Below are 22,714 nucleotides of genomic sequence, written 5' to 3'. Positions count from 1 at the left end.
GCGTCGTCTCACTTCTGACCCACTGCTCTCCTAACCACTTCTCCCTTCTCAACTCCAATCCAAAAGTCAGTCTCCTCTCAGCTTGTCTCACCTCTATATCACTAGGCCATCGAGCTCTTCCTCTATGCCGAATCGTGTTTTTTAATTGCCACTATGCAAACCGCCGACTCCATAGGCAGAAGAAACTACCTGTTTCCTGGATGGCTCAGGAAGTTTGCATAGCACAACACAGTGCATTGTTTACATGCCTCAAAGGCTGAGCCAACTGAGAAAAACAAGTGAATGCCCTGGTCAACGTGAAGCATTCAGAGAGACTTTATAAAATAAACATATAATCTTAGGGATTTATACGTTCTACCGCCGTGGAGAAAATTTTCCATGTTGAAAATTTAAAAGTCAAATCGCAAAGCTTGACATGACCCAGGTTCGCCAATTCCATGTATTTTCTTAGAAAAACCAAGATAAAAAATATAAAACCAACAAAACATAGTTTTCTCTTGTTTTCCTAACCCCGAAAAGAAAAACAAATATTCCCTTCCCTAAAACATTACAATCGATAATAACAAGTATTCACGTCGATATGATATAAAAAACAATATTATGTATCATTATATGACTAGTAATTACAAACGTTCATGTCATTAAATGATATAACTTGTGATGTAACACAATTGTGTGTACGTAAGTGTTTTGATGTAGAATTGCTCATTCCTACGGGTCATGAGCGCACGGTCGTTAGTCTGTTGTCCATCGTCAGACAAATGGCCGAAGTGTTTTCACAAGGGCCGCGTCCGAATCGGCAGCAGATGTCACCTAGAGCACCGTTCCATCCGGGGACTCAGCCAAACTCCGTTGTCCGAATTCGCGACAGACGTGGAGTCGGAGGGAAGAGCAGAGAGGCGCGACAGATGCACGCTTGAACTCGCTGTGACGCTGCGCTTGGCAGCCATATTCTAACTTTCACTTTGTACAGGCAACATATACTGATTAGAGGATGTAAAACTCAGTTATACTTTAACATTTTATCAATAATACTAAATGTAGAAAAATTGTAAATGATGAAATAGCGTGTTACATTTTTAATATGAGTAGTAAATAGGTGGAAATCATTGTCATGTTTGTTTGGCGTCTGCCTTCTGCTTCCGTGCGATGCGCCTGCGCGCCAGAGCGCGGTGGGTGAAGTTCGGACTGACACCTAGCGGGAAAAGTGACAACCGTACTACAAGGGGACATGTAGATTCGGACGACTTGGACGTCACTTCGACGGCACGCGAGAGCAACGGGAGAGAACGGGAGGGAGCGCTTGCCAATCCGGACACGGCCAAGGAAAACCATAGTTCTCAATGTTTCCGTGGAATTGAGCCCGATGTGGACCCTTCAAATACATTTTTAAAAGGAAACAAAGTTTATAAGTAAGTACACGAAAGCGTGGATTGTCACATATGTAAGTAAAATCGTAAATAAGCATGTAGAAAAGCCTGGGTACATACGTTGTGCTTAACTTATAGCCACTTCACTTATGACCAAACGAAAGGAAAATATTGGTATGCACTGTTTATATCAAATCTTCCTTTTTCTGCAAGCCAAATAAGCTTCTTCAAATATATGAACTTTCAATGTCTATCTTGCTTATTTCTATGTATGAGTATGAAATATTCGATGTACATAATTATTTACACTGAATAACTGTCGCAGGCAAAAAACCTAAATATAATGTTCGATTGCCTTGCCTATGTTATTATGTACACTGTAGTGTAGCCTTGTAAATACTGATGTATAACTGCACAAAAAGAAAAAAAATATCTTGCAAGTGTCCACCAACTGTCTGCTCTGATTGTAAACATCAGAAAAATGTCCGGTATACAAATGTGTTGTTTACTATGTTCCATGTTGGTGAAACAAAAAATAACTGCTTGGAATAAACATTGGCATACTAAAGCATACTTCCTGAAATGTTCGAAAGTGCTCTAGTTATGCTTTGTTATTGCTTGCATGTTCGGTTGGTTATCCATTGTGAAAATTTCTTCTTAAAAAAAATATACACTAGTTGTTGCTAGCGCTGGTTAATTAACAAAACTGGCGCTTGTCGCCTCCTTGTAGTATGGTGTGAACTATAATGCATGTTAAAATCTGGCTAGCAAGCATGGTACGGAACTGAACATGTGAAGAAGGGCTATGGAAAAGTATTCTTTCCCATAATGCATGGTAAATATCCACATAAATACACATGGTATGAGCTTGCATGTATATGTGTGGGAAAACACTGTAGCACAATTTGAACAACAACTCCGTAATTATTGTTGTAACCAAAAAACTGCTGCTTGTGGGATATACGTTCTCTTTGCTTCTTTTCTTCTTTGTATTGCTTGTCTTCTTGACTTAGTGTGGGGCAATGTAAAAGGTGTAATAAATTACCCGTAGAACTGGGAGGTGGGGGAAAATGTTGTCCCAACTGCAAACAGTGTGGAGGGAAATGTTATCTGGTTCCTTCACTAGGTGTCGTTGATAGTCTGTAATCCACTGAACTGGGAAATTCATGGTTGAATACAGTCTTCCCGGTAAAAATTTAGTCCTCTTGTAGTGGAAAATGTCTGCATGCCTCCTTCAAGTTGTTGGTGACGAGTCTCTACGTATGGTAGTTGCCTGCTTCTGCGGAGGTCCTTCATAAAAAAACTGCCCATGATTGGTGTAGGCATTGCTCGTTCACGTGGTTTCGTATAGACAGGTTAGGTTAAATAAGAGGAAAATTAGAATAATGGAAGGAAACTGCTTAGGATAGGTGTTTTTAATTCACGGTATGCACACAAGACCAAACTCATTCCATTGCCTTTTCTTAAAATTAAATTAAATTAAATTGCCTCATCAAGATAAAATAAAATTAAAATAAATTGATTAAATATCTGCCATAACTCTTTGAAAATAAATAAGGAAAATTTAAATAAAATATACAACCGTAATTAAAATATTAATGTCCATGATTAATGTGTTGCCTTAAATTATAAATTATTACTGTGCTGCTCTGAATGAACCTGTCTTGCAAGTTGACGGTGCTTATAAAAATAATACCCAAATGCTGTGGTTAGTAATAAATTCCAAATAATAAAAACTAATATAGACATGGGCAAAGGGTTTAAAACTAATTCCTGAAATGAAATGCCCTTACTAATAGATTGATTAAGTTGCTTTAAGGCAAGTTCAAGCGGAGTCCATTGGGGAATAGTGAAATCAGATACATTCTTGGGAATATTAAGTGGTAATTCAACTTCCTTCATTTTTATCTGTTCAAAAGCTAAAATTCTTGTATGTAAAATTTGTTGATCCACAATAATCTGAGATAAATCCTGATTGCCCCTCGTTAATCTGAATTGATCTGTGGGTGTTCAAATTATTATTCAAATTCTGAATGACAATAAATTGACCTGAGCCTGATATTAAAATACCATTACGTGTTCTGATAAACTGAAATAATTTATTGTCAGTAATAGATTTCACCTCAGAATTACAAAATTTAAAATTATTAAACAAAAGTAAGTGTTGCAAGCATGTTCTGAATTCTATTTAAATTTTAAAAAAAAATATTATGTGAACCCTTTAAATAAATATATAAAATTTGCGTTGCGCAAAGCAAGCTATTAGTGGCCTAGGAGGTTGCTTTGGCAAGCCTCTAATGGCCTCCTAATAAACGATAGGCCGGTACAATTTGCCGTGGTTCATTAATATGCAATGCAAAACAAAAAATTCAGTAAATGCTACTTCGGACTTTTCGTTGAAACTCAAGGCGGTAACAAATATAGCATCAGGGAATCAAAAGAGTGAAATTCAAATTTTAAACACAATAAGGATAATTAAAAACTTTCTCAATTCCACATTTTCTTTAAACAAAAGAAATTTAACCACTCAAAACTTCTCTAGTCCGCCGTATACTTCAAATCACTTGGTCTTATAAACAAACCCGCCGCGGAAAAGATATACTTAACTCATATAAGAATGGTGTGTCAATCCCTTAGGTTTGTCCAAACAAAATAGATCGAGAATAGTTATGCAATATATTAAAATATAAATAGTTATTACCTACTGTACTAAAATTAACACGAAGTTAATCAGTAAAAAGTAATGAATATATTGCTGTATCGTCGAATAAGGTGCAAATTGGGTAAGTGAACTAAATTTCCTAATAATAAATATTAATAATAATAATAAATTCTCAAATTATAACATTTGTGGTAAACCACACTGTTAAAATTTGGAAAGGCTAACGGTGCCGTGGCGGCTTTTGCTGCACATGCCTGAGCTAATCACCGAGGCTTAGCCCGGGCATGTTGCTGAAAACTTTTGATTAATCTATGTGCATAAAATGCTAAAATTGCCCTTTTATAAAAATTTCCCTGATTTCTATCGAAATTTCGTTTGACTTTATCCTGATTCTAATCAAATGCAAGTCGATTTCCCAAAAAATGGACTAATTATAAATATCTTTATAAAAACGGGAAAACTAAAAAAAATCGTCTTTTTGTTCCTTTTTTAAAATTATTGGTCGTGATTAATCTGAAGTGCATAAATGCGACGTTCTATGGCAAAATTTATCTATGTAAAACAAAATATCACTAACATTGTTGATATGAAATTCAATCGTGAAAATCAAATTCTGATGGTTATATCCTTAACTAAACTGGTCCCATGAAAATTTAATGAGCGAACGTCACTGGTTCGAAAAAAATATGCAGAGTCTAAAGTTTTCGTTGTAGTTTCCATGCTAATTCTTTCTGAGCTACTAGCGTGCTCTGGAAGGCGTCAACGCGGAGAAAAGAATTAGCTGATATCAGATATTCAAAGTTTTTGCAAAGTTGCATTTTGTGGTTGCTGGACTTAACTGAGCTTTCTCTACAGCGACAGCGAGAAAGCTTGCAGGTTCGCTGCCGTGTTCCGGCGACTTCGGGTTCCGTCGGGATAGCGGACGAAAGAATCTCATCGAACCACGATGTTTGGACGTTAACCTTGCAACGGACGGAGGAAGAAAAAGTAGCGCTATGATTCACTGACTCGCTGAGTTACGCGTGAATGTTGACAAAACTTTAAATTATTACGAACAAGGTTTAGTAAGAGCTGCGAGAATCTAAACGAAGTCAAAGATCTTTTGAAATGACGTCATAGGCGGGATGGAGAGAGAAAATTGTCGCGCAGTGTCAGCTTACTACAAAACTCGAACACTTCCGTGATCATACAATAACAAAACTTGGGAAGGTGTTAGCAAAATAAAAGACTAATAAACCTTGCATAAAGTACAATCAGACCTAAAAAATGGATTATAACTTAAAATTTAAAACGTAATGAATATAATAAAAATTCTAGGCAAACGTATAATCGTAAAAAATAGGATCGGTAAAAGATACAACAGGTTCGGAAACCTGAGAATTTGGCTTACTTTCTGCTTTTTGAGTGAAACTTGGAACTTTCTCGACTTTTGCTGTCGACTGATTTACAAATAAATCTTTAACTTTTACAATTGGCTGGACACAGGGTGAAATAATCAATTCACTCTCAATTTTGCGGCTGTTTTGAACAAAGCTTGGGCCCTTGCTTACAGCAAACTTCTGAACTCTATCTTTAACAGATACAATATTCTTAGGCAAATCTAAAACGTCGTCATTGGTGACTAATATATTTCGGGATAAGTCTTGAACTTCTTCTTGTATACTGGGCTGAATAATAACGGATTGGGGCAGTGGAGGCGGCATTGGCGGGTGTATTGTTTTCAATGGTACCACTTCAACCATTGATGCAACGTCATCGTAAAGCTGGTCCATGGATGGTAAATCATTATTAAGTTCACTTAACGCTAATTCGTTGGTACATTCATGGTCATAAGTAATAGATTTCTTGCGTTGACATTTACAGTAACAAATTATGAAAATTATAAAAATACTAATAATAAATGCTGCTAATAATAAACTTGTAATAATATGCTCAGGATGTCAAAGGACTTTTTTAACAGATAAATAAAATTTGAAGCTTTTACGTATGGAAGAAATGCGTTTAAAATAACTAAAATCGCAATGATTTTCATGTTGCTTAGGCAAGAAAACAACCAGTTCTTCAAAACTAACACGTACCTTAAGCCTGCCTAGTTTAAATTAGTAGGTATTTTAACTCAACTTAATTATTTCTGAATCTAGGCTCAATTTATCTGCTTAATTTATTTATTTGATATAATTTATTTATTCTCTAAATTTTTAGCACTGTTTAACTTATCTTATTTAATTTCAGGTGTTATCTCTATTTTTAAATACTTAAAATCGAACCGTACTGAGGTACAAGGTAATGGAAAATTGAGACTGATTTACTCCTGACTACCTGAAATAAAATAATTATTATTATTTATGCAATCTTTAAATGCATTAAAATACTAACATCACTAAAACTTGAAGAATCTTTAATTCCTCAACTCATTCTAAAATATGCTTAGCATATTATTGTGGCAAAGTTAGAAACTAAAACCGTTGTGGTTTAATCATTATCATTCTGCGATGGCAGAATGGATTTCCAGGATTTTGGTTGCAATCCAATATCCGAAGGAAAATACTTGTTATTGGGGCGCAAAAAATCTTGACGTCGACGTCTACATATTCATATAAAATAAATATTCTCATTACTGGCGCTTAAAATAAACTTTGCTAATATAATTATATACCTTCTTCTGAAGAGTAACTATAAAATTCTAGTGATGTACTCGCTGAGCTAGTATTTTTAAATACTGCAAAAATCTTTTGTGCCTAAGGAACATTATTAAATAATAAATCTGCTTTTAACCTTTAATATTATTAGTGCCATTTTATTACAAATTATTATTGTCACGCAAGTGAAATTAAAATTATTAAACCTGTTACTTATGTGAATTTTCATTTTTAGTGACCATTATTCCTGCGTGAGTCCGCGTTGTCCTCCTGATGACCTTCATCTTCATCTTGACCTGCCAAGTTCTCTTCGCCTTCACCGTCATCTGGCGCATAATATTTTTTGAGTCTCTGGACGGCAATAGAGTCCACTATTGTCTTTCCACGCTTGTTTTGCAATTCCACCAGGTATGTGTTAGGATTCTCTTCTCGGATAACTGTGGCTGGGCCTTTATAAATACCCGAAAAGCACCGTGCGGTTCCAATTTTCTGGGTGCTGTCAAAAATTAATACTTTATCACCTGGTTGAAATTTGATCTGTTTCCTCTTCCGATCATATTTATTTACTTCAACGTGTCGCTTCGCCAAGTTATCCGTAGCATTGGTTCTTGCTTTTTCCAATACTCGGAACCGTACATCATTCTCCACATTTTCACAACTTGGTGTGTGTAATGCAAGCTCCCAGGGCAAAGTAGGTTGAAATCCATGTACTAAAAAGAATGGGCTATACCGCAAATTCTGATTCCTTGTAGTGTTATAACTGAACTTACTTGGTTGTAAATATTGGACCCAATCAGTGTGTTTTAAATTAACATAGCACTTCATTATACTCTGTAGTACGCCGTGGTTACGTTCGGAAAGCCCTATAGAATTATGTAAACCTACTGGCGAAAACTTGTTGGTTATTCCCAATTTATTGCCAAGTTCCTGAAAAAGCTTAGATTTGAATACTGATCCACGATCGGTATAAATTTCATGTGGCGTCCCAAAGCGTAACACTATTTCCTCATACACAAATTCAGCTGCTGTACTGGCCGTACAATCCGCAACTGGTTTGGCTATTAAATACCGCATCCCAAAATCTGTTGCGGCACTAATGTATCGGTGACGAAGATTGGACAAAGGAGGATATGGACCTGAAATGTCTAGGCAAATCCGCTGGAATGGCTTCTGTGCGGGAAATGTACACAGTTCCCCTACTGGTGGACCTGGACGGCGTTTATTCTGCTGGCATGTAATACCTTCCCTAATTTTCCTTTGTATAAATAATTTCATATTTGGAAAATAAATTCGTGATAATGCAACATTGTAACACTTGGTAAATCCAAGATGAGAGCCTCCTATGGGTGAAGCGTGGAGTGTCTCAATCATAGAATCACGTAACTTCATTGGAATGCATAACAATTTCCTGGTAGTGGCTCCTAATTTCTCCTGTCTATATAATAAACCATCTTCCAACACATGATGATAAACCTGCCTCTGGATGGATAAAGGTAGTGTTCCATCGTCCCTGTCTGGGTCCTGCAAAATTTTAATAATTGGGCCAAAAAAGGAATCCTGTCTCTGATGTTCCGCGACATCTGTGGTTGCATCAAATAATGTAAGTGTCCTGGGTTCTGGAATGTCCTCTTCAATGTTGCCATCCTCTATATTTTCTCCACATTCTCTGCTGAGGGGATCGGCGATGTTCTCCGTAGTTTTGACATGTATAGGAGTGAATGAAAAATCCTCCAAAAGGTTACTCCATCGAAGAAGCTTTGAGCTTAAATTACGGGATGTCCTAATATACGTAATTGCTTTATTGTCCGTATATAAATCGAAATGGCGCCCCACAAGAAAAAATCTAAATGATTTGAGAGCATATAAAATTGCTGTTAGTTCTTGTTCAATGACACTCAATCTTTTTTCAGTGTCCGTCAACGTTCTACTACAGTGTGCACATTTCAAGTACTCTCTCTCTGCATTGGGCTGCGTCAATACGCCACTGACAGCATGAGATGAAGCATCGGTAAAAACCTTGGTGTTCTTCGCTGGATCGTAACGTAACAAAACAGGTGCAGTAATTAGTGCTTCTTTTAACCCTAGGACGCATACCCAAAAATATTTACTACTTTACATAGGTCGGGTCTGGTAGACCCCATCAAAATATATCAGTAAAACTAATTACAAATACATATTTTATCCACAACAAGATAAGGAAATCACATATTAATGTCGTTTTGAGATATCCACACGTATTTTATCACAACTTTTACAAAGTAACTAACTCTCTGGCATCACAAAACCTGAAGGTTTATCGCCGAAGCAACATAAAACCTCCACCTCTCTCTGTCTTGCGCACTCCTAATCCAGTTATTACTATCCACACCAAGTTCTAACAGATCTATTCAAACATTTACCTTTCATCCTTTTACAAACAAACAACAAGATTTGTGAAATATAATATTTCATCACATATTTCTTCCGTAATGAAATACTCCCATCGGTCCTTTGGCGTGGTAGTTATAGTTCCTGGTGCAGGTCCAGGGGCATTGTGAAGCACATTGTGTTGGCGAGTTTGTGCAATAGGTTTAGGAAGAGTAGACCACATTGTACCACCTCTTCTGGTCAAAATAGTTGAAGCAGCAGCTTCCGAATCCGAAGAAAATGTTTCAATCTCACCACTGTCTAATTCACTTTCAGCTAAACTCGATGTTTCGGAGCACATGTCCTGGGTGTTTTCGAAGCATCCTTCTGCATCACTCTCCTGAATACTTTCTTCAGAGGATAAAACTCCATCTTCAGCAAGCTACTCAGAGACAAATTCACTACAATTACCATTTTCTGGTTTCATAGAAGGCTCATTCTTCCTTTCTTTAGAACTCATTCTCACTGGTTGAAACAAATACCTTGAAAAAAGCTCCAAATCTCTAAATCACACTCATAGGATGCAACACTAACACAAACCTACCATGATTCAAGTATCCTATGCATCATAAATTATTTTTCAGCAAGAAAGGTGACAAGTTGTAAATAATATTGGTGATGCACAGCAAAAGTGCTACCGGAAGAAACATGACAAATAGTATGTATTTCTTCTTCTTACAATAATGCGGCCAAATAGGAGTATAGCTTTATAGACGAATATTATGAACTAGATGTGAAGCTGATTCATTAGCGCATCTATGAAGTAACTGTTAAAGCACGATGCTAGAGTTGAACGAGAGCAAAATGCATTGCTATACCAGAACTAGTGCCTAACATTACAAAAATTGTATTATTTCTTGTTGGGGTCTGACCGACCCCACGTATGGAAACATGGGATAATGATACAAAATAACAAAATTCACAAAAATTGTTATTGGTACGGGGCTATAATTTCATACGTTATAAGAACACATTCAGATGTACTGAACTGATGCGCATTTATTGTATCAGAAGGTGCCTTAATATACTACGTGGGGTCTAAGAGACCCCACATATGCGTTCTAGGGTTAATTTTTCAAATCCTGATTGTTGTTCTGGACCCCATGTAAATTTCTTGCCTTTACGGATTAAACCTTGTAATGGTGATGGAATGTCAGAAAAAATTTTGACGTACTTCCTCACATAGCTGCAAAGACCTAAAAACATTTTAACCTTTTTTGTGGTGGTAGGAATTTTATATTTCTTAATGGATGACAGTATTCTATCGCTGATACGATATCCATATCTGCCCACATTGTGGTCTAAGGCAATTGTCTCGTAGTATCCAAATGAACATTTAGGTACAGCCAATTTTAATCCCGCAGATCGTAAACATTGGAACATTTTTTTCTAAATTCACCAACATATCCTTAAATGTGTTAGCAAATATAAACATGTCATCAATATAAAAGGCAAAATTATTATCATTCATACCCGCTGTAGCGAGCTGGACACACCGGGTCATCGCCGCGGGAGATGTCACATGTCCCATAGGTGTAAAATTCATAGCAAATTGTCCCCTGGCTGGTATAGTAAAGGCAGTGTACTTCTTCGATTCTTCCGCTAAAGGAATCTGAAAGAATCCTTGTTTTAGGTAAGCACTACAGTAGTAGCTCTTACCGGCCATATTATGCAATATTTCTGAAATGTTTCCTATTGAAACTGCATCGAAAACAGACCTGGCATTAAGTAAACGAAAATCCTGCACCATGCGATAAGCTCCTGATTTCTTCTTAACAAGAAAAACTGGGGAATTGTAGGGTGATGTTGTAGGACTGATGACCCCTACTTCTAGCAAGTTGATTAATTTCCGAACGCAAGTGTACAGGTATAGGTTAGGCTGGGACGTGAAATTCAGAATCGTCTTTTAACTTTATACGATGCGTATAATTAGTGGCACAACCTATGTCCTGCTCAGACCAAGAAAACACATCTACATACCTCTCTAATAATTGTGTAAGTTGCAACTTCTGATCGGGTTCTAATGCTGGATTAATGTCGAATTTAGTAATGTCGTGCACTGTTTTTGTCATGGTGCCAGTTTCCTTGGTCACCATAACGTTAGGTCCTTCGTCATCCGCAATATGACGCGAAGCTGGTACTGGATTTTGCCATGCCTCTGCGGTACCTAAGCGTGCCCCTTTCCTAATTTTAATTTTGTAAGAATTTGGGTTAGTAATCCAAATTAAAAATGACTCCGGATTTACAATGGCTCGAGGCACCATTAAGCCTGTGTCCATTTGAAACTGTAAATCTAATTCTAAATAAGTTAAATTCTGATTACTAGAATTTATCAATTTGATAGGAATACACAAATGAGACCTAGGTTTAATTCTAATTTGTCTGGAAGTTACAAATTCTGGCACATATAAATCCCTGATCAGACTAGCAACTTTTATGGATAAGTCAAAGGTTTTTCTGTGTTCCGTCCTTAACTGGTTCCGCGGAGGAGTACCAAATCTCCTCAACGTGAGTCGATTTTGTTCAAAATCCAAATTTGCTTTATGAGCTCTTAAAAAATCATTACCCAAGATTGTCCGATGTTCAAAATTTGGAATCATCCGAAAAGGGTGGGTAAAATTGCGGCCGTTTATTGCAAATGTTAACAAGACAATCTCTTTAATTTCAATTTGTTCCTTTGCTACTCCCCTTATGGCCGTATGAATTTTAAAACGTTTGGCGGTTGAAGGAATACATCGATCACTAGTAACTGATACTTGGCTCCCGGAATCCACAAGAAACCTCTTACGTTGTCCCCCTATCACTCTGTTAATGTAAATTAATTCCTCATAGGGGAAAGTAGAGACTGAAATTTGCTTTACTACAAAATCTGCTCATACGTCTCTTCTATGGGCAGTTACCGCTCGTTTAAAGCCTCCTTGTTTTGAAAGCAAGTGGCTGCCGAGTGATTGGGGTAGTTACAAATAGAGCAGCGTGGTCTTCCCCGTTGCTCTTCCCTATCTTCCTGGCCTCGCCCTGCTGAAGATGAGGAACCCCGCGAGTTCTGTCCGCGGAAGTCTCCACGTCCTCGCCTTTCTTGGGTATTGCCATATCGCCTATTGCGATCTGAATTGTTATTATTATTAGGGCGTGCATTCCTATACCCCCTATTAAACTGTCGTCTATTATTATTACCCCGGTATGAATCTCTATAATTATTTCCTGTCTGATAATTATCTCTATAATAAGGTTTTCTAAATTGTCTCTGACTAGATGAGTCGGTGCCAGGGTGCTGTTTTTGATCCTCCATGCTATCCAGTCTAAAAGTAAGACTAGCTAATCTTGCTTCCAAACCAGTTTCCTGAGCCTGGATTTGAGCATTGTTACTTTGAGGAGTATTAGCTAATTTTAATTGTTCGACCTCCTTCTGCAAGGCATTGAATCTTGCGTCGATCTCTGAAGTAGGTCGCGATTGTGCAGACTCAGCAGTAGCCAGATTGTTATTCTGCAATAAAATCTGCTGCTGTTGAGAAAGTGTTGGTGCACTGTGCAAAGGAAGGAATAAGCTGTCCCTTTGATCTTCGCACCTCAGCTCTTTCAGCTTGCGCTGTCTCATCAAAAACTGAAGCTTTTCAAAGGATTTTAAATCCTTAAGCAACCCATGCACTGACTCGTATTCTTTATGATGGATATCTTTCATGTAATTAACCTGCAATCCTAATATAATCTGTTTGATCTGCTGTTGAACGTTCATTTTGGGGTCTGCTTTAAGTAAAATTAACTGCTTGTCCCGAACATAATTTGTAACTGGCTCAGTTTCCTTATGTAACCTGTATCGAATTTGTTCCTCGATCTGGAGTTGATCAAAGGACCCTGTAAATTCGTCTTTAATTTTCTGTCGTATATTCTCGTAAGAACTGTCTTGATTTTCTGGAACATCTTTCCAAGCCTGATACCATCGTAACGCTGGCCCGGCCAAAAGGGCTGGGAACAATTCCTGCTTTCTGGCGCTGTTCCAACCATTTAAAATGGCAAGGCTATCTACTTTATCTAAAAATTTCGAAACATCTTCCCCGGCTATCCCCTGAAATGGGATACCCTCTAAAATAGTTGGGGAACAAACTGAGACTGAGCCATAGTTGCAAATTGTGTTGGGCCTAAATCTCTAATATCCTGACCTTGTTGCTCTAATTGCTTTTCATATTCCTGTTTTTCTAATAATTGTCGCTGAAGGCGTCTAGTTAATATGGGGTTACGTTTAAATTTGGGGGTTGAACTTGCAGTTGGACCGCTGACATCTAAATTAAAACTTGTAGTCCCTCGTGCTATATCTAATAACTGGTCTAATGTTTCATCGAGTTCATCAGCAAGGTGAAAGCTCGACATCTATCATGGCATATATAAATTCTTCTCCCCCCATTAATGTTAAAAAGAACCTTTAAGCCATATGTATTTTCGAAATGAAATATGGCAAGGACATACTGAAAAAACTAAACAAGTGAGCAAAATTTTGGGGTGGGTTTAAATTTAAAACTGTTTAACAAACTCTTTTCATTTCTGAACAAAAAATGAAAAGGCCTCAAGCACTCCACCACGTATCATTCTAAAGAATGATGGGATCTGAACCAGTCATTGTGCAATTAATTGCTGGGTGTTGTAAGTTACTCATCATTCATCCTCTGATGAGAGCACTCGTCATTGGCATGACGAGTTAACGCTTGGCAATGCGAAAGGTACAAAATCACACTAAGGAACTAAACTGCAGAAAAGACAATGGTCACTCGTTGGGTTTTGAGAACCTTTGAACCTGAATCATGGCTGGGTGTTAGGATAATTACCTGTCTATCTGATGAATTAGGCTGAATAGAATATACGAAGTCCTCTGTTGGCTTCTCAATTTATCGACCAGAGCGTCGTCTCACTTCTGACCCACTGCTCTCCTAACCACTTCTCCCTTCTCAACTCCAATCCAAAAGTCAGTCTCCTCTCAACTTGTCTCACCTCCATATCACTAGGCCATCGAGCTCTTCCTCTATGCCGAATCGTGTTTTTTAATTGCCACTATGCAAACCGCCGACTCCATAGGCAGAAGAAACTACCTGTTTCCTGGATGGCTCAGGAGGTTTGCATAGCCCAACACAGTGCATTGTTTGCATGCCTCAAAGGCTGAGACAACTGAGAAAAACAAGTGAAAACCCTGGTCAACGTGAAGCATTCAGAGAGACTTTATAAAATAAACATATAATCTTAGGGATTGATACGATATCTATTCTTCTGACGAGCAACATGCAGTGGCGTATTCTCCCATGTTACCTGATTTATCATGGACAAACCAACTTTTTCATGCATGTAGAAATTGCAAGAAGATTTTGAGTTGTCCTATTCTACCACATATATAATGCATAAATGCATAATCCAAGGAGTTCAGAAAAAATATAATGGACGATGTTTTACAATGGTGGTAATTCAAAAAACTTATTTCAAAAGTATACCAAAACTAAGTATGTTCTATGTTGGGAATGACTTGTTTGTGAAGTGTAAGATTATCAAAATTGGTTTTGATTAGTAATACTCTTTATGTTTTAAAATACTAAACAGTTCATATAGAAAATTTCTAGTATGAACATGTCAATTTTTGCACTACCTGCAAAATTGGTTAGCTGTAGAAAACTTTAATTGACAAGTTGCAACCATGGACATTGCAACAAAATAGGCCTTCAACCCGTTGCCAAGGCACGCGAGGCACCATCTCGGTCCCCTCGAAAGACCAAGACCGGCGTCGCTGCCTACCATATCAAGCCCCACGTTGGGCGCCACTTGCAACAAAATAGGCCTTCAACCCGTTGCCAAGGCATGCGATGCTGCCTACAATTTCTCTTTAGTTTAAATGCCTCGACTAATTCTCAGTACCTTCGGGACATGAGATCCCGCATGCCAGAGTTCGGATAAGGGTCTGCTTCTAAACTTGAACTTACATATCTGTGATTGATTGATTGATTGATTTTGTCTTAAGTCCACTTCATGCACAGTAAGGCTAATCGGGACTGGACCTACAGTTTAAAGTGGGATCCGAACCACTATGTGCCTCCACCGGGTATCGAACCCGGGACCCCTTGATTACAAGGCAACGACGCTACCACTGAGCCGTCGGGGAGGCCACATATCTGTGAAATCTAAACTCTATTCTTATGCACGATAACCACTTTGATGCTTGACCATCATGACCGCAACCGCGTTCCACTGACCAGTGAGGTCGCGCATGCGAGTCACAAGGGAAGCAGCACCTTGAGACTGACACACTTGTGGGTCAATAGGGCCTCCACTCCACTGACCAGTGAGGGCGGGACACCCCGTCAAACCAGAAGCTTGCCAGTAAACCATACTTTTCATAGAAACCACACTTTACTGAATTTATTTGCATCTCAATTCCAAAAGTAACCATCACCGAAAATAACACCAAGAAGATTCTTAATTTTTACATTAATTGAAGATTTTACAGGTCTCCAGCATAGTTGGAGTTAAAATGCAAACAAAATTACTTAACAACTTCAGTTATCTGGTAAGAAGCTTGATACTAAATAACCATAAAGCCTAGAGCACTCTCTTTTCTGCTACATATCCTAATCCATCCAAGATTTAATACATCAGTAACCTGGTTTCAACAACTGGGTAATAATTTCACAAAAAAGGTCGAAGTTACAACTGGTATCCAAAATTTTACCAGAACAAAATATATTAATATGTTATTAGTCATAAACTCTATATTCCTGCTTCGATAATCTTTTTACTCTTACATTATCTTCTTTGGAATTCAAGAGGTGTACTACCAACATCAAGGTCTACCTCAAAACATTCATAATACAATAACAGGGGAACCATTCTCTACCCTTTATAAAAGCCACTTCGGTTACATACATTACAAATGTCCACGTGGAATTCTCTTAACATAACATAGGGGAACAAATGTCTACCTTTTATAAACGCCGCCGGCTACTCATATCATAAAAGCAGAACAATAGACCATCACTTAAGGAATTTGAAAAATATATATATTCGGCCTATAACTTAATTTAGCTATTCCAATAATTTCTACAACAACCAACCAATAAATGAAACCATTAACTTTATCCCAATGTCGCAAGTATTCAGACTCTGAACGGATATGTATCCTATATTCACAAAGATTTTAAAGTACACCTTCTGCTCTCGGATTAAAACAACTAAGAATAAAATTTATTAATAGAACCTCCTGACCAGGAGAATTCCGAATGATTTAGAGTATAAAAAAAATATATAGACGAGAAGATTGTATGACTTACATGAACCTAGTGATCCAGTCCCTGTAATAGAGTCCCGTAAAAATTTTAGTTATGATTTGTCTAATCAATGGAACCTAGTAGAATACATGTAGGAGAGTCAGAAAAACTTGGGTAGACATCACCATATTCTGGACCGGGTGTTTTAGACGCCATTTTCCAAAATGGCCGACAGCGACAATATTTTGCTTTTATTTCCGCTCCTGAAACCGTTAAAGTCATAATTTTGGTGTCTAAATATATGTTTTGAAGGGTGAGGAATCGTATAAAATGGTCCCTGAAGTTGTCTGGTTGTTATTTATTTCAGAAAATCTGTTGTTTTTTTCATCTATAAAGGATAATATGAACAAAAACTGACTACAATTATTTGGAAAGTTACATTTACACAACATAAAAGATTTGAAAAATATATATAATAAAATAAAGCACACATCAAAAAAATTATATTCCAATAAAACACACATGATAATTATGAAAACTCTGAACTTAAAAGGTTTTTACAAGTTTTAGCAAAAATCTGCATAATAATATGATAATTTCTTATTTTTCTCCTACACTCACTATCTTTTACATTCTTCGCCGCATTTGCAATACTCAGTGCATGGTAAATATTTCATACGACATTTCCATCTTCTAGTAGCACATGCTTTACAAGTACACTGTATTAGTAGCTCAGAAGGCATTCATGAAGGCAGATATCAGGCTTTAGTACGCCATTTGCATCTTTTCACCATCCATAATCGGTTGGTTGCAGGGTTCCATCAGGAAAGTATCTTCGTGAAAGTTTTAAGCATTTCTGCAGAACAAAAAAACATCTTCTCAAATGTTCATTTCTTATTGAGAAAGATGAGGGTGGTAGCTCAGATATGTGCTTCTGTTTGTGTAATGAATAACGAAGCTCATCAAATGTCTTATACTTTGAGGATGGATGTTAAACTTGAACAAGATATTCCTCTGCTTTATCAAGTGCTTCTTCAGACAGAGTATTTTCTTCTGCAAATCCAATTAGTAATGTTTCTGGTGATGCTTTCAGTGAAGATGGCTTTGTTCCTATCTTGCTTGTAACATCACTACCTGTAACGATGTGTGCCTTAATTAAAGTGATACAAAGCGTAGCTCCCAGTTTTCTCCCCAACGTGTGAGGCACATAACGCAATTTGTCACCCACTCCCACTTTAATCCACATTTCTTCCAATCCTTTCCTGAATAGTTGAAATAGATATCGAAGGACGAGAACAACTACATCAGTGTCATTAGATAATACTATGAGGTATGTTATGCCTGACTCTACAGCATGGAATATATGGAGTATCATTTTGGAATCTACTTCTTCTAGAAAGGTCTGAAGGTCAGAGCAAGTTCGAAGTTCCTTGTTCATAACTATGAAGGCATCTCTGGTATCATTGTCTCCTGTGATGGTTCCACTTATCACTGTAGTGAAGTCTGTAGTTTTTGCATGTTCAATAAAACCGGTAGCAGCGGACAATTGAAGCAGCTGTTTGTTTTTACTTGAAGACCAGAATCTGTCCATCTGTATAGGAATGAATGTGTCCTATTCGATTGTCATCATTTCAATTGGATCAGCAGGTCTCCGTCTTTCTATTTCACCTTCATTTAGTGACTGCTCGATGTAGCTGTCAAATACAAAATCCACTCTTTTAGTTCCGTGGTATCGAGTTGCATTAGTCCAGACTTTATCCAATATACTTTTATAAGTTCCCATACACTTAGTTCTGAGTTGGAGAACTTGTGACATAAAATCAACTACGACAGCAGTATTCATGACTTCACGTTCTTGAAAACAGTAATCAGTTGGATCTAGTTTCTTCCCCAATGTGAAACAGTAGATACTTTACAGGTTTAGTTGTGTAGCCATTATCATCTAATAACATACTAGTTGGCAGTAGATCATATTTCAAAATATCTGTAATTGTTTCTCCTCGTGCTTTAGCTATGTGTATACTTCTATCAGCTGCAGCAATATTATTCTTTTGGGAAGCAAGTGTTGTCTGTTGATTTCGAAGCAGGCCCTACGGTGAAACCATTGTTGGGAGTCTTACCTTCGTGATGACACCAGAAAGTTTTGTAGTTTTCTTAACGAAACGTTCACTTCTGAATAGTTCATAACTCTCCTCTCCATGCTCTCTCACTTTCATCAGGCGGATAGCATCCTCTCTAGGTAGACATTGCTTACTGATAAAATTATGAAGTTGGGTCTGGCTGGATGTTTCATATGGATCGCCTCTACTGTTCATAAATTTAAATACTGCATTCACAAACATTAACATCTTGGAACTCAAGTTTCCTGATAATTCATGACGAAGAGTTACCTCACTGTAACTGGTATCATCAGCACCAAGTATTTCTCGGAAACAGTTGCTTATTCCTAGTACCTCGTGATATACCAACTCCCATTCAGTGACACACATTTGTTGCATTGTTTATCCAATTATTCCTTTAGAACTCTTTCGAGATCGTTGGATAGTTTGCTCCAATTTCATGACTGGTGACACAGCACTATAAATGATCGATTGGTTTGACTCACTACAAAATGGCCTGTTTGAAATTTCTGATACACTTTAGGATGCTGTTCCTCTAACCATCGCATTTTTTCCAGATACCATGATGCATTCCTTAAATAGTTAATACTGTCAAATTCACAGAATATAGGTTGAAGGTTCTGAATAGCTTGAAGGTGGCTATTCCAATCGCCAGCTCTGTCAGACGCTATGAGAAATTTTAACAAGTTTACAAGGTAAAGGAATGTATCCTAGTATCGGCACATTTCGAACTTAGTGGCACAATCATTTAAAAATTTCTGAAAGTCATTGTACAAAACTGCTAAGGTTGCTAAAAGTTCATTAAACTCTTTTGGGCTTGTTATCACATTCTTAGTTGAAATACTTATTTTCATTTTCAATTTCTGGGCTTGTTGAATGGTAATAGCATATTTTTCTTTGGGGTTACATTTCCAAAACTCTGACCATTTCATCTTCAATGTAGCTTCTTCAAGAATCAGTAAGCCCTTGAGTGATCTGACATAATGACTTCCATTCATTACTGATTCTGTAGTTTTAACACCAAACACTTTGCACTCAATAAGTGCATCCTTTGCACCACTGCCACATAGATATTTTCCAATAATGTGCCGGATGACCTTTGCGCTTTGCGCAATGGAAGTTTCCGATCATTGGAATGATGTCAGGAAACTCAGAATAATATCAGCAATGATATGGAATACACAATCATCCGAAAATACTGGTAAGGCTGATTGTTTTAACTGTAAGCAAACATTCTGCAAACTTTTCAATGATAAGAAAACTGTAGCATGTTCTGTAACTGGCCTGGGGATGAATGGAACAAATCCCACATGCATGAGAGGTGGTGTAGCTGTTGATACCAAAGCACGACATCCATCCCATGTTGGAACAATTAGATCATCAGTTGTATCTTCAGGAATTAATTAAAGGGATTGCAAATTCAGTTTCAGCATGTATCTTTTCAGTGCTCTCATTACATAGCAAGTCTTCCTTAACTTTGAAACTTTCATGAAAACATGGTTTACTGTCTGGTCTCTTGTAATGTAGAACCCTTTGACATGGTAATTCCTTTCGTATGTAGTGACTTCGTTGAATAACATTACTCTGAGATATCCTTGATTTGACTGGCAGTTTTGTTGGATCTGGACAAACAAATCGAAAACAAAAGATTTTCTGAAATAAATAACAATCAGACAACTTCAGGAACCATTTTATTCGATTCCTCACCCTTCAAAATATATATTTAGACCAAAATTATAACTTTAACGGTTTCAGGAGCGGAAATAAAAGCAAAATATTGTCGCTGTCGGCCATTTTGGAAAATGGCGTCTAAAACACCCGGTCCAGAATATGGTGATGTCTACCCAAGTTTTTCTAGCTCTCCTTCATGTATTCTACTAGGTCTCATTAGTTAGACAAATCATAACTAAAATTTTTACGGGACTCTATTACAGGAACAGGAGTATAGTTTATTTATCATGATTTAATATCAGAGTCACGCTGACCAGTGCAAACCCCTAGCTAAATTTATGATAGTTATTTATTCTTGATTATGTAGGTTATATATTTATATAAGAATTAATTATATAACTTACAAGCGCGCAAAATCCCCTTTAGAGGCTGTGCTGACAAACACTAGTCTCCAAAGGTAGCTTCCGGAAAACATCGGACATTGAGTAAGGGAGAGCTGACCAGCCACTCCCCACACAATGCCCGTATTCTCCCAGCTCCAGACCCTGAAGCGCGAGGTGACTACCTTAAAAATCGGAAATGTAATAATTAGAGCCCGGAAGTTTGGCAAAATGCCTCTTTTTATCTACTGCATATATTGATAAATTTTTTCCGGATATACGTTTTTTATGTTGTTTCGAATGTTTTAGAAGACTTTTCATTTTGCCTATTTTGCCTATTTGGGACCCCACTGCCTATTTTTAATTATAATGCCTTTCTTGCCTTTTTCAATGAAATTTGACAATTTCCTTAAAAAATGTGTATATAAATTATTTTTCTCCCCAAAAACGTTATTGGCATTTATTTTTCTTTCGTTTATTATGTGAATAATTTTCGCCTTATTTAAGTAATATTGAACTCAGGTATGTTTCAACATTGCTGAAAGAGAAAAGTGTGAGAAAAAGTATTTCATGCTGATTTAGGATATTGCCTTTCGGTTAACATGTGTGCATGATTGACTGACAAGAAACAGCACTAATGCCCAAGGGCCTTTGCATGAATTCCAAAATCAAGTTCTCTATCTTTAGTTTAGTTCTGCACTTTGGAGGGAAAGGATCGTGCAGTTGTCATCATTGCTTATATTTAGCGTGTGTGGTTACTTGCGTGAATTTGGTGAAAGTACATTTTCGACAGACGGTACTATTCTTCTCCGCAAGATATGTGAAAAAAAATATGAACCATGAGAAAAAATACTTTACATCTCAGCATGTGTCAACAGCAAAACATAAATCTGCAGTTGCCAAAAAGGTTGGACAGAAGAAGATATCCCTAATTTCAACAGTGGGCACTTCATCCAACAGGCAATCTCAGTTTTCTCTTGAACTGTGCAAAGCTTTAATGGAAGCAGGAATACCTTTCTGGAAAGTGGAAAACAAGTCACTGAGGAAATTCCTGGAGAAATACACTAAAGAAACCGTGCCGTCGGAATCTATGCTGCGGAAAACATATTTAAGCGACTGCTACGAAGAAGCTCTGCAAAGAATTCGTGCTGAAGTTGGTGGAAAGAAGATCTGGATTTCAATAGATGAAACTACTGACGCTATGGGACGCTACATAGCCAACGTCATCATATGAACTATGGAACCAACATGCGGAGAATCCTCGTCATTTCTTCTCACGTCAGAACAACTAGAGAGAGCCAATGGTTCGTCAATAGCTCAGTTATTCTCAAATTCCCTACTTCTGCTCTGGCCAGATGGTGTACATCATGATGACGTGTTACTTTTTATCAGTGATGCAGTTCCCTATATGAAGAAGGCTGCCATAGAATTGAACATTCTCTTCCCGAACATGCTTCATATCACATGTGTAGCCCACGCAATGCACAGAATCGCCGAAGATGTTAGAGTGTTGCACCCAGAAGTGTACAGGTTGATTTCGAATACAAAGAAGATATTTCTGAAATCTCCCTCTCGAACCCGAAAATTTCAGGAAGTTGCGCCCAAGCTTACCTTACCTCCGCAACCAGTCTTGACGAGATGGCGAACCTGGATATCAGCAGCTATATACTATGCTAACAACCTTGAAAAAATCAGTGAGGTGCTCTTCCAGAAAATGAAGCGGCTTCAATTCGTGAAGTGAAAAAAACTCCTGTGCTATTCAGAACTGAACAATGAACTTTCGTTTATTTTTGCACATCATGGTGCATTGCCAGAGACAATTACAAAGCTAGAAAAAAGAGGTGAGACTCTTAAAGCATCCACGAAAATCTTTGAGGAATCTATGCAGCAGATGATGGAAGTGCCAGGAGAAAATGGGGTCAGCTGTTGCGGAAAAGTGCAAACGGGTAGTGAGTGCAAATGAGGACCTGAAACAATTGAAAACAAATTGTGATATTCTAAAAGGTGAAAATGTTGTTACCGAAATGAGTCCAGCTACATTAGCTTGTTTTATGTATGCTCCAATAACTTCTGTCGAAGTAGAAACATCATTTTCTATTATGAAAAACATTCTCTCTGACAGACGACTATCAATGAATGTTGAGAACTTAAAAAAACATCTTGTAGTGTAGCAATCAAGACGGAGAAAATTGAAATGCTCTTCCCAATGTAGATTTTAACATTTTGCCAGA

General features: G+C 37.5%; 1 protein-coding gene across 1 annotated transcript in view; it reads right to left on the bottom strand.

The window, feature by feature from the left end:
- The window catches only part of LOC145979312 (pseudouridine-5'-phosphatase-like), a 47,469-nt gene that overhangs the window by 3,601 nt on the left and 21,154 nt on the right, over positions 1-22,714 (bottom strand). The window lies entirely within an intron of this gene.

This window comes from Lepisma saccharinum, chromosome 26 (genome assembly GCF_977018435.1).
Source record: "Lepisma saccharinum chromosome 26, izLepSacc3.1, whole genome shotgun sequence".
Taxonomy (NCBI): Eukaryota; Metazoa; Arthropoda; class Insecta; order Zygentoma; family Lepismatidae; genus Lepisma; species Lepisma saccharinum.
The sequence above is the reverse complement of the archived record's forward strand: the minus strand, read 5'-3'. Positions and strand labels throughout refer to the sequence as shown.